The sequence below is a fragment of the Augochlora pura genome, chromosome 5 (genome assembly GCF_028453695.1).
Source record: "Augochlora pura isolate Apur16 chromosome 5, APUR_v2.2.1, whole genome shotgun sequence".
NCBI lineage: Eukaryota > Metazoa > Arthropoda > Insecta > Hymenoptera > Halictidae > Augochlora > Augochlora pura.
Genome location: NC_135776.1, coordinates 12,187,320 through 12,199,357, shown reverse-complemented (window position 1 = coordinate 12,199,357; position 12,038 = coordinate 12,187,320).

The following is a 12,038-nucleotide window of genomic DNA, read 5'->3' as shown; positions in this document are numbered from 1 at the left end:
CGATCCCACTATCACATAACCCAAACGCTCTTATCCTATACCCCACAATATTATTATATAGTTATCGAAATTAATAAAATAGATAAAATAAAAATAAAATAAATAAATTAAATATTCGTTAATGCTAATATCATGAAAATATGAAAATGTTAGTCAAAAATGTTAATTAAATGGAAGGCATTTTTCTGATCTTCCTTTAATATTATAATTACAGTTCATTATTTGAGAAATAATTAGAGTATATTACTTTTATATTAACACATCTACCCTATTTTTTTTTAATGTAATAAGCACTTGAAATTTTAGACAGCTACTTTCAAATTATAAATTTCCAATGATTCTTGCAATGTTTATCTGTGAATTGTGTTTACCTGTTCCATCAAGAGTTTCACAATCACACGATAATTGACTCTTCACACTTCGAGGATCTTCTTTTTCCGTTTCGTATCTCGGCGCGATAGTAAATAACTATCCCGATGAAATACGAAATAAAAACGTAAAATAATTGCACCATTCCAATTTAACTTGGCAGAAAACCCGTACCGATACAGACTTTATGAAACAAAAATTTTGATATTATTTGCTGACTATATTTACAACGTATCATCGCAAAAAGTATTATTTAATCATGTAGTATATTTAGAACGTACGCCAGCCATTTTTAAGGTTATCGAGAGATTATAAATTGTCAAGTTTTACTAATCTCATCGTTAGTTCTCACAAGTTCTCAATCCTGCCTCCCTATTTTCATGAAATTTTGAAAATATATATATGTAAATAAATGTAAAATTTGTTTGATTTATATGTTTCTTTATTTACATTTTCTTTGATAATTACTCAGTATTTCTCTTTTAGATGATACGAAGCCAAACAATCTCCAAGATATAACGCAACTCCACAAGATTTGCGCATTACATTTGTTGTCCTTCTTTTTTTGTTTTGAAACATCGATGGCAGTTTCTTCATTTTCGTTTGCTAGTTACGAAAATGCTCATTAGCTGGTGTTGCTTTAGCTGATAAGATAATTCGCGCGCAATGTAGTAACGACCTTCTAGTTTTGCTCAGAAGCAGGTACATGATCTTTTACCTATGATTCGAACACTTTCAATAAAAAGATATGAAATCGGAGACTCTTGTGTTCTGTATTGAAATATTGGCATGTCCTGAATACATTAAATAATGCGCAATTAAAGAGATATATGGAAACCTTTGTTGACCATTTTATAGTTTTTCTGTATATATATATAAGATAGTAAGTAACACTTTCAAATTTTTTTCATTGTGCATAGATATAATTAGTATTCAAAATACAATATACTACTCTTATTTTATTTCTTGTTCTTATTCCTACACAAAATTAGAAAATATATTTTAAGTGATATTTATTTTTTCCTAATTGAAATTAAATGACTTTTCTAATTGACCAGTTATGAAAATAATATAAGTGCTTTTCCAACCTGTAAATATAATATTATTTTAGTAAAATTAAAAAGGATTCTTCATAATTCAATTACACGTTTATAAATTAATGGGAACATTTCCAGACTCGAGATAATTAATTTATATTTCTAAATCGACCAATATACTAACCACTAATTCTCTCGAAATAACAGAAAATATACTAACACCACATTCAAAATAAACGATCCAACTAAATCCTTTGTAGCGCCCAGTCGTGCGCACAAGAGAAAGTCTCTTCTACGTGCAAACAACGAACGTAATTTACGACTCTCGTTCGACGAAGCTATTTTTGAGTCGACATTTTCCAGATCTTTGCAACGCATGTTTATTAGAGTTTTTTCCGAATGTCCTCAATAGCAAACAGAGACCGTCGTAAATTAAGGGATTATCTGAAGGGCACTTAGGCCGGACGCGCATCGACTTTCGTGCACGTGGGCCCGGCACGGGTGGCCTGAAGAAAAGTCCCACGTTCGCACGGTAAAACGCATCCCCTCCGGTCACCTCGCCGTTCCGAAAACAAGCACACCACGGGCGTAAGGAGTAGGCGGTGATACGGAAAAACGAACGGCACTGATTGGAAAATACCCAGCGCGCGGGTTAGCCAATCAGGGTTGTTTCGGAATTTTACCAGGGCAAGCGCGAAGTTATAGTTTTTAAGAAATTCACTTAGTTACGACGCGTCTTCAGATCAACGTCGCAAAAGCACACTCTCCGAGTCAGTAAGCCAGCGGAGAGCTATTGTACATTTTGTATATATCTTAGTAAAAACAGTTAAGCCTCACATCGCGTACGATTAATCAACCTATCTACCCACACCTTATAGTCCGTCGTTATTTAATAAAATTTAGATAAAACATTCCCGCAATTTTACCTTCAATTGAACAATACTCCTTGTGAAATAGACGAGTGCAAAGTGTTAAAGAATTAGAACGCAGGCTTCTCGCTGAAACGCAGTATTCCGTCGGGCGAATATTGTGTTTGCTTTGCCGCGAAGGAGGCAACGGGAGAAATAAAACATTCTCCGTGTGCACGCGAGGAGATTCTCGTCGCAGGAGGGTAAGGAGTGTAGACGACAAAAATGTCGATACTCCTGTAGCTCGGCGAAGAGGGAAACTGATAGAAATCCGTACAAGTCAGGGGAGAAATACTTGCCGGCGTTACACTAGAACGGCGCGAAGAGAAATGTTTAATTTCGAGGCTCCGCGAGCTGATAGCTTCGGACTGGCCGCTGCAATAACCCTGTTAAACCGCAGACACGATCCAATAACTTTTCTGTCACTGGCCACTCGCGTCGTCCTCTATTCGACTGCTATTTTCGTCCCGTTGCGTCGCGGTTTAACGTCCCCTGGAAAAACAGATACGGGTCCGTCGACGTCTGCGGACCGGTCGAATGAATTTATAAAGCCGGATCATCGGACTTCTTACATCGCGGAATAAACGATACTCGAAACAAAGAGAACCTCGGACGATATTGTTGCTGTGAGTGTGGTTGTGTTATTGAGTGTGGGCATTTCGGTGCGAATGAACGTGAGAGAAAGAGAGAGATGTGCGAGTGCAAGACCATCTGCGCGTGTGCGGACGAAGCAGTAGTACAAAAATGGACCCGTATGGTGACATAATGGGATTTAGGTTAACTTTACGTATATATTTTTTTATCATTAAACTAATAGTTACTGTGAGAAATGAGTGTGTCAAATTAATTCCTCTTGGCATTTGACTATCACAAAAGTAGTCTACGATACCAGGTAAAACAGGTAAGGTGAAAGTGTCCAATAAAGAGAGCTTTTCAGAGGGTAAAAAAGCATTATTGAATATTTGTATTATATTTGCTATCAAAATATCGCATAGTATAATTTAGTATAATTTACACTACATATATTATATAATATGTACAATATAATTTATACTATACATACGATACAATATCATAGTATAATTTACTATAATTTCTACTATAGAATATCGTTAAATTGATGTTCCTAAATAATGTAATAAATTTTCAAATATTTACTTCATATAAATACAAAAGTAATACATGTGAAAGCATTCAAGCATGTATTGATTATGGAACACCGTTTTCGTACTATATCCCTGTGTTTCATAAAACGGGAAAATAACAAAACTGATTGTATATACATATCATAGAACAGTATGTTCTTCCTCAGAGCATCTATATTCGAATAATATAATGTATATACATAATAAACAATGTATCGTCCAGTATTAATCAGTACACAGTTCCTAACAAATTACAATACTAAACGTTAACTAAAGACTTTCTTATTTAACAAAACAAAAACAAAATCATTGCAATCTTTTTACTATAACTATACTAAAAAGTTATTAACCTACTTACATTGAAAATTAATTAATTTAGAAATTATAATTTTTATTCCGTGCCCCCATAAGATCGCCATCGGCATATACAGCACACGGAATTATCAGATGTCGCGAATTAAAATTTGCGCCGCGGCGTAACTCATCTAGTTGGTAAATTAACCCTTTCCTTACGGCAGTCCGCGCCGCCGGAGTGACACCCCTGTACGGGTCACCGCGCCGCGAAGTGTACACTTTGCTCGTCAGTAGTCTTCGATATTCGGATTAACGTTTTTCAACGCCACTTTGTGATTGACTTGTATGTACACTCTTTTAAGAGCTACATAACAACTATTACTCATCGATTAGAGTCAACAGTTGATTATACGTCGACCTATATAGTCAACAAATAGGTCGTCACGCGTTCGCCGCCTATAGTCGGCACCCGTACCCACGAGTCGTCGCGCGTACGCCGCCTATAGACGGCACCCGTAATGAAAGGGTTAATCTGAAAAGTATAGCTTCGATTCAATAAACTTTCGGACGCTGATTCGTGTTTACCACTGCCGTTCGCGGCAGCTCTTTGCGATAGTTCCGCAGTATTCGCGCCGCGTCTGTCACTGGAACAAAGGAGACTGTCCAATATTGCTGCGCAAAGACATCAAAGATGAGGACTCTCTGATATTCGATTAACCTTAATGTACTGGTAATGTCGTGGCTACTACACCGACAAACGTTATTACGTTCTAACGACGTAACGCGCGTTACCATGTACACTGTGCACGATGGAGGACCTACGGAAACGTCGCCGGAAACTACGTATTCCCTATTCGTTTCGTTTCTCCGCACCCCGAGAATCTGAATGTTCAAAGCGGAAATGTTGTGTTCCGAAATTGTTATAATTTGATTGTTCTTCCACGAACATGCCACGAATTGGCAGACGGTACGTTTACATTTTGCTTTTCAGTACGCGCATTGCGGCTTTGAAGTTTCCGGCAGACGCGGCATTATCAAAATTGATATAAAGAATTTCATTCAAAGATTTCTTAATATAGGCGAACTTTCTATTATTGGGTTGGCAATTAAGTGATTGCATATTTTAAATAAGAAGGAAGATTTAAAATTTTTGCTTAAAAATATAACTTTATTCAATTAGACAAACCAATGTTGACACTGATTTTCTTTCGAGGCTTCCTCCTGGTTTACGGCACTTCTCTTTTCGGAAATAATGTAATAAAATATGTATCTGAAATGCGCGGCTTGTTCTTCAATTTTTAATCTCGCATAGAAACGAAACTAAATAAATAATCGATACAATTTTCTTGCTAAGTTAAAAGTAGACGTCTGAACAACAATAAAGCAATATAGGTTAGGTACTTTGACCCTGCCTTTTCGGGAATAATGCGATACAATATGACTGAGACGCGTGTCTTGTTCTTCCAGTTTCATAGTTGGATTGAAACGAAACTAAGTAACTAAGCGATACAATTTTCTTTCTAAATTAAAGGCGGAAATACAAACAGCAAGAAAACAATATAGGTTAAGCACTTTGAATACGTTGAAAAAGAACAAAAGAATGTTCTAAGACCACCTATTAACAAAATTAGTTACCAACCCAATATAAATAAATGCTTCCAGATCTTGATCCGCTAAAATATACAGTCATCTTTTAAAAGTGTTCCGTTACAGAACGGAACTAGTTTACAGCCGTCATTGCCATTCTAACACCCTGTTCCGTTGCAGGGCGAATTATTCTTATAGCAATAGCTACCGTCATAAAAACACGCGCATAGTATAATTTTCAAATATTCTCAACGTATTCCTGACCGGTAATGTCTCTAAAAGGCCGGTGCTTAATCTATTGTTTGTCATTTTCTTCAATAAACCCCACATCTGGCCATCAGCTTTTAATATTTTTCCAAGACCCGCACTAGAGTATTTTGTCGAACGCACAAGGCCCTTTTATGATGCATTGTCTGCCACGGTCCGTCACTGGAACACGCGGATCCTTCGCGAGCCTCACCGGAGGGTACGAGCACTACCTGCGGGTGACGATGAGTTCGGGGCGGTCACTTTCCGTTAGTATACGCTTTTCTTTGCACCAATCAATTCAAGACGACCGTTTCCCTTACTTTTTCCGAAATATTGTTATCTACGAATCCGCGTGTTCCATATTTTAATACACACCCACTCCGAGGTTACCTCGGAGATGATCAGTTCGACGAACAGACAGAACAAACATACACTTGACACGAGATTCATTAACCTAACCATCACTCTCATCTGTTAGTTATTCGCTGCATCGTAATCAACTAATAATATTCGCAGAAACAACGTCGTTTATAATTTCGATTTTGTTATTAAGTGTTATTATAATAAACAGTTTTTGTTACATTTACATCAACCAATTTTATCATCCTTGTCATTCGAAAGAATCACCGGGAACCGCGTATCTTCGAGACAATCGTGTGTGCGCGGATAAACAAAAAGAGATATTTCATTAAAAATTAAACCAAATCATTTGAAATTTTATCTATTTTACTACACAAATTTTAATTGTACATTCAAATTAAAAAGTGTATAAAGTGATATGTAATGCTTTAATTTGTTACCATTTACATCAATTGTAATCTCTGTATAGAATTAGCTTTAGACATTGCGTACTCTATCATTGAGTACTCTAATATGTCTAAAACGTTCAAATTGTTTGTTACAATTTCTTAAAAATATTTCTACCTAAAAATTCTTCCAATATTTTGCAGAGTAATTGTTCAAAACTATATATATATGAACACGGACACGTTTACAGACATCACCGAAGGATATTGCAGAAAGTTTTACTGTCATTTGTTGAATAAATCGTTTTATGAATTTATGGTTTATGGAACAACGTGAGCAACATTCTTTAATAGGTCGTACTGACAAAATTGCGATACTGCATATGAGGACGTTCATGTTTGCTTATTTTACAAAAAATGCACGAACGTACATATTCTACGTACCTCAAATATCGTTTTTTAATATTCTCCATAACAGAATTAAGTTGCTCGCTGTTTATATTTCAACAATGTAATTTAATATGTTCTTCCGAATCTGCATTTTTCAGATTTATCTTCGCGCTTGCGAAAACAATGAAATCGCAAAAAAATAAACACCACTACGCCAATCAATTTTTTTGTCCACAGCTTTTCTTTAATTTGGTTTAGGACCCCTTTCAATTGAATATACAGGGTGTTTATTTTACGCACGCATAATAAAATATCTCTGTTATTCATTATTATATATGTTACAAAAATGACATTTAGGTGAGAAATGCGGCATGATTTCGTGTGGCTTATAGAAATATGGGATAACATCTTTTTTATGTTTATTTTAACCGCTTATCCTATTTTGATGAGTCCGACTCGTGATTGAAATAACTAATATTAATTTATTAATTATGAATGTTATTCTATCTTTTATAATTGGAATAAAATTCTAATCCTTAGTCATTAATATTTAAGCATTCGCGTAAAACAATGATTATCGAGTAGAACAATGATTTTCTGTGCCTTCTAAAAGCTATTAACAAATTTCTCGTAGTAACTGTAAAGTAAACGGTATGTGAAGGGCTTAAATCAAGTTTCTAAAATCATCGCCGCTTTTTGAAATCGGTATTTTCGTTAATACAATGTTGTAGCTCACGGAGAAACGAATTCTACAATGCATTATGTTATGATTTCTAGACGACTACAAATGGCATATATCACTTTTAAAGGATCGTTAATTATCTTTAAAGTTCGACTTAAAATAACTTTGAAGAAATGTCCTATTTTCATATGTGTCTGATGACATCCCAGAATAAATATAAAATTTCTTTTTCTTCTAAAGAATTAGTTATTGTTACTGTTACCTCAACTTGTTCGTATTGTTTCATATTACCACCGATGTTCCATTCCGAAGGAACAAACCCGTGGAGTTTCTTTTCGATGGGGTTTATGACACAGACGTGACAAAGATTATTTTTGAGAATAAGACTTTTTTACATCCGGAGAACAATTAGCATACATTATGTCATTATCGTTTTCCTCAATAACCGTGATGTGTCATAAAATCGACATTTCCGAGTGAACTTTCAAATAACCATTTCGAAACGTAGGCCTTTTTAACAATTGGGACGTGCCATGAACCGGATATTTCCAAAGGGTCAGCTCGATTCGAGTACGCGACGATACTCGAGACCATCGAAGGTTGACCTGGAAGATCTCTCGTCGCATATTTAGAAATCGAAAGAGGTCAATTTCAAAACGGCTCTGATCGGGAAAATGCAGCGTTCGGTAAACTAATCAGTGCACTTCTCTCATACTGAAAGGGAACTTTTTAAGAAAACCGCCAAAGACAGAAACGCCTACTAATCCGTACGACATTTTTCCTCATTCGACAACCATCGCAAGTCGAATCAGTTACTCGCAGTCACTTACATACAGTCATTCAGTCAGTCTCTCAGTTTCAATCTCCAGCAGTCGTGGTATACACACAGTCTTCATCAGTCGAGACACTCTTCTACACAGTCTCCAACAGTCGAGAAATCTCAGTTCTCAGTCTCCAACGGTCGAGATATACACTCAACACCCATTCAATCTCCAACAATCAAGATCAAACATTGTACGCATAAACACCGCTCTACCAGTAGAATCCGAATACCCAATATTAATTTGTCTGGTAATATATCGGCGAAACCGAAGTCAACGCGTTGTCAAACGATTCAATCCAGGACTTACAACCCTGGAAGGGTAAAAAGACACCTGAGCGTTAACCACGTGCTCGCATCGTAAAACAACCGAGGATTTATAGAATTTTCTACAAATTATCCCTACACTATGAACATGAATATCGCGAGTTTAAACCACGAACGAATCGCAAGTAACTGATGAAAATCTGACAAACGGAGTCTGCAGACGACAATAGTGTCTGCGGAAAGAATAGAATCAGGAGAAGAAAGAAGCCGCGGTGATTCGCCGAACGAAAGAGAAAACAAGGAAAGGGAAGGCAGCTTTATCGCGAGTCCGCGTTAACGGCAAAGGAGTTTCTCAACGGGCAATGAAGCCAAAATTTCTTCTCGCGGTGGCTCGATTAACCCTCTGGCCGAGTCGCAGGCTGCGAATAGGGGGTTGATAATCACTAGGGAGGGAATCAGGTTGCGCGCCACCCTCCTCGGTCCGCGGGAACATATCAGAATGCGGTGTCGCAAGAAGCCGACGTCGGGATGCTTATTGCTACAATTTGGCAAGATCCTTGTGCAATATTAGCGTTCCACCGCGCTCACGGTTATCCCCGCAGCTAAAACACATTCCGACAAGCTATTTTCAGTACGTTAGAAACTTAATAATATGTGGCGCGACACACGTACAACGACCGGCGAAATGCTTTCAGACGATGGGCGTTGTTTCAAACGAAGAAATAAAAGGGTACGAACAGTAGAGAAGTCCTGTGCACCGTCGAGATTGTATCACTATTTTCTCGAGCGCGTCCTCCAAGACCGCTGGAACTCTGTAATTACTCTTTATTCGTAGAAAATCGGCGGAATTAACCCCTTGCTGTATTTTGACGTTTCTGGCTCACGATAGAGATTTCTAGAAATATACTTTGTTAAGTATTGTAGGGCTTTTTGTGAGTATGAAAGACAGAATGGTTGAAAGTGAGCGTCGTAAAATACGGAATGAATGAGACAGATGTTTATAGAGTGTTTGGGCAGCTTCGAGTGACCTGGGATCATTGCTTAGGTTCCTTGACGTTCTGCGTGGCCGAAAGATGAAGCGCCAGTGAGTGAGAAGATCATAAAGAAAGAAAACGAGGCTAAAGTTGATTTCAAATTGTAACATAAAAATAACCGTTTCAATGATATTCATTACGTGTTCATATTCATGTCCATTGATAGTTTATAAATAATGTATTTTCGTTAATCTCGCGTTCGTAATTTCCAAAATTAACTGTCAATTGAAATACTGATTATTTGAAGAAATAATGAACAGAACAAATCGTACTGAATGCGCAGTAGTGTCACCAATGCCAATATTTATTACATTACTTAACGCCAAAGACAGTGATTTAGTGACTGGTTTGGTCTCGCTAAATGTCGCAAAATCGAAATAGAAAATGATATTTTAGCGTAGACAAGACACGGCTGTTCGAGCCTCGCGGCTCGCTTTTATAGTTGCAGACATCTCCTGAAAGAAAGAAAGAAGCTACTTCGAAAGGCAGCTGCCAGCATGTCACTGTACATTAGTGTGAATACGTTGTAAGTTTCTTCCAATTAAAATGATACTAAACACGACATACACCGTAATTATTCATTATTACATATCAAGTAACTTATCTTATTTAGCATTAGAAACCCCGATTTTTAACTATATTAAAAGTATTAAAGGCAAGACTAGATATGCTATGTGTGTAATTCGAAAAAAATAGTGAAGTTATGTTATTCGAGCCTACGTCCGCGGATATTCAGAATAAAGATGCATCGATTTAAAAACACACTTAGAGTAGAGATGCTTTGATTTAAAGACACCTAGAATAGAAATGCTTCGATTTAGAGAAATTTAGAGTAGAGGGTCCTCGAAGTCCTGCGTTACCGAAAGATAGAACGTCAGTGAGACTGAGAGTTTTTATTACCACGTAGTTTCGTAGGATTCTTAAATAACAATCTCTACAGTATGAATGTTATTCCGTTCTTTTAAATCAGAATAAAATTCTGTCGCCTTGTTATCGGTATTTAACCATTTAAGTAAATGTAAGCAAACGCAATAAATATTTTTCCTTTTTATTCTAAAAAATTATTACAGTGGAACAGTGCTCATCCTTATAACTATAACATTAAGAAAAAAATACGTCAAGAGGTTAATTCACCAGTTCAACGTGATCATTTCATTTTTTAAATACTAGCGACATAATCTTGCTACTATATCTCTTGGTAATTTGTCTTTCTTTTCTGAAAAAACAAATTTTTTGCAATTTTTTAAATAAAAGGAGTTTACTAATTGGAAACTAATTCTTTTAACTCTACACGGAGTTTTGTTATAACGTTTTTAGGTTGTACGAATTATCTTGTATATAATTTTTTAATTTTTTCGGCTATGACTCACATGATATTAGGCTTCTGTGCGCTATATGTTTATTTAAAAATATTGAATAAAGACAGATTTTCGGGAAGAATGTAAAATTGGAAAGTTACGTAAGTTCAATAAGGAAGTACAGCTGTTTTATCTACTTTTTTTGTTAATCGCTTGAAGATTATTAGAAGCTAAATTTAGTTTCCTTAATGAAAACTTATATTATTATTTACAAATAGTCAAAATAGAATAAACTTTTTAATGAAACAATTACCAAACAGATCTTTTCATTCAATAATATCGAGTAACTTATGTTTTCATGATTTTGGCTGAAAAATGTTGTTTTCGAAACAGTTAGATTTAAAGTTTTCAAAATAACAAACATCTTTCAGAATGTATTACCCTTACTTAGACTAGTAATGGAGTAGATACAGTTTGGCTGATACGTTCTAGCAGATAGAGTTTCTACCCTTGGCTACACAAGCAGAAAAACGTTAATTTAGTTAATCGAGCGTTCCGTGTACCTCCACCGGTAATTGTATATATAATTCGTTTCTGTACAATTCTGGTGTATTTGTTGCTCCTGTTAGTGAAGGTGGTACTTGAAACTATAATATAATAACGTTGACATAATCTTGACATAACCTTATCCCAGTCGACATATTACGAGTAAACTTCACAAGGCAAAACCTATTATTTGGACCGTTTATATTGAAAGTGGTGTAAGTCCATTTTTTAACAAAATGAGATATCACGTAATTCATGCTTAATTTAATCTAAATTTTTTATGTATAACTAGTCCGTGTTTAGTTTCTTAAAAAATTCCCATGTTTTGTACAATTTAAAATTGGTCGGTAAATGAAATTGCATAATCATCGATTATGAAAGTGGTGTAAGTCCAATTCAGATGGCCTTACATCAGGCTTAGCAGATGGTTGCCGATCAGTAGCCTGTTATTTTACATTTGTTTTATATTACGTGTCATATTACATGTCAGCATAATAAATTGATTTTAGAAGAAATGAAACGAGAGAATTTCGTTTCAATAAAAAATCTTCAAAATGCGATCAAAAAACAGACAAGAAAAAAAACTAACGGAGAACAGGTAAATTGGTTGCAAATACGTTGGATGAGGTTTCTCAAAAGTGCATCATACACTATTTTATATAAAAC